Below are 2,081 nucleotides of genomic sequence, written 5' to 3'. Positions count from 1 at the left end.
TTTGAATATATTTTTAAATTAGATTAACAACATAAAATTTAATTAAAATTCAAATTGAATCCTACATTAATTAAAGATTAACATGACATTAAAATAAGGGTAAATATCACTTTAAACCTCAAACTATTTTTGCACTATCAATTATATCCTGAACTATCGAAAATAATTTTTTAAACCTTGAACTATTAATTTTGTATCAATTGTACCATTCGTTCATTTTTTAGCTTCAAAATTTTGACGTGGCTCACCGGATACCACAATATTTAGAATTATTCTTTTTTGACCTATATTATATAAAACGACGTGATTATATGCATTACTCATTAAAAATTAAAAGATGAAAAATGGATAGAGGGTACAATTGATACAAAATTGATAGTTCAAAGTTTAAAAAATTATTTTCAATAGTTTAGGATATAATTGATAGTGCGAAAATAGTTTGGGGTTTAAAGTGATATTTACCCTTAAAATAATATGAAAATTGAAATAACATGGAAATAAAAATGAAATCCTCCAATACTAAAAAATTAAAGTCCTCGGAGACGTCGAATTTGCACAAGCACATTTATGTGTAAGTGCAACTCAGCGGGATTCATTTGCGACGTATTTTTGCCAATAAGGATGGAGTTGGCGAGGTCCCATTGAATTTGGGATAAAATATCCATGACTTTGACCATATTTTTCATGGCTAAGACTGCTCTTTGTTGCTGACTCGACAAATTTTCCTTCTTTTTTTCCCTTTTTTCTTGTCTCTTTTTGCCACCTTTTAGTCTTGGGGCCTTGTTGTGATACTCGGCTCGCTAGAAGTCTTCGTGGGGAAACCGTCCGATCCCTTCAAACATTTTTTCTGATCTGCTGCTCCACCGTAAAACCATGTTGGGGGCATCGTTTGAGAAATTCCCGAAATCTCTTCTAGGCATCATGAATAGTCTCATCCCCCAGCTGAGTAAAATGTGAGATCTCTGCTATGATCTTCTTAGGTTTAGAATGAGGAAAGTACTTGGCCAGGAAAGCTATACACAAATCCTCCCAGTTAGAAATAGTTGATCGATCCAGATTCTTAAACTAATCATTTGCTCGGTTCCTGAGAGAAAACCCAAACATCTTCATCCTAATTGCATCTGCTGGCACTCTATTCTTCTTGATAATGTGTCACATATGTCCAGAAACTGAGTGATATGTGCATGTGGATTCTCCATAAAAGCTCCACTAAATTGTTCAGCTTGCACCATATTAATCAATCTTGGCTTCAGCTTAAAAGTGTTGGCCTGCACAGCTGGCCCCCATTCACCTCCATGGAATTTGATCAAATCGAGGTGGATACATCTGATTGAGCGGTGGAGGTTGTGGAGGAGGCTGATTACGTCTGTTGGATTCTTCCGACTATCGCTGGAGTTCTGTCAATATACGCATCAGTGCCGTAAAATGAAAGTTTTAAAGCCATTGCTTGTTTCTTTTTTCTCACGATTGTCTCTCTTGTGTTGTTTTTCAATCTACAAATTCAAAGATACAACTTGTTCCTTTCCTTTGGATCTTGTGATCATGCACACCTAAGACAAAGACAAAATAAAAAACAAGAAACTAAAAATAAAATAAAGCAATAAACGCCTGAAATAATCGTAATTTATTAATCAAGCACATGTATTCAACCTATTGATTTACACAGGTCACCGGGCAACAGCGCCCGAAAAGTTGATCACTTTTTTATTAGCAACAAAAACCGCAACTATAACAGTAAGTAGAGTATCGTATCCACGAGGACTGCTAAACAAAAATCATCATAAATAATCCTAATAAATGTCAAGCAATATTCAGGTAAAATACCAAGATGATGAATTATTAAAACTAAACTCAATAATGCAAAATAGAGCAAATAAAAATCAAATAGATAAATCAAATGTAAAAGACTATGTTCCTAGGGAATGCATTATTATTAATCAAACACATGCATTCAACCTATTGATTCAACTACTAATTTTAATCCAACCCTGATGAAAGTTCACTACAATGTTCATATCTTCTCTCACTACTAGAAAAATGCTCATAGATAACGGATTTTTTCCGTTATCTATGACCCAAAA

General features: G+C 33.9%; 1 non-coding gene across 1 annotated transcript; it reads left to right on the top strand.

The window, feature by feature from the left end:
• Window positions 1–868: 868 nt before the first annotated feature.
• On the top strand, window positions 869–975 carry LOC131007332 (small nucleolar RNA R71). The gene has a single exon (XR_009096037.1). It is a non-coding gene; the product is annotated as a small nucleolar RNA R71 (small nucleolar RNA).
• The last annotated feature ends 1,106 nt before the right edge of the window (window positions 976–2,081 follow it).

The sequence above is a fragment of the Salvia miltiorrhiza genome, chromosome 1 (assembly GCF_028751815.1).
Source record: "Salvia miltiorrhiza cultivar Shanhuang (shh) chromosome 1, IMPLAD_Smil_shh, whole genome shotgun sequence".
NCBI classification, from domain to species: domain Eukaryota; kingdom Viridiplantae; phylum Streptophyta; class Magnoliopsida; order Lamiales; family Lamiaceae; genus Salvia; species Salvia miltiorrhiza.
This window is presented reverse-complemented; position numbering and strand designations above follow the sequence as displayed.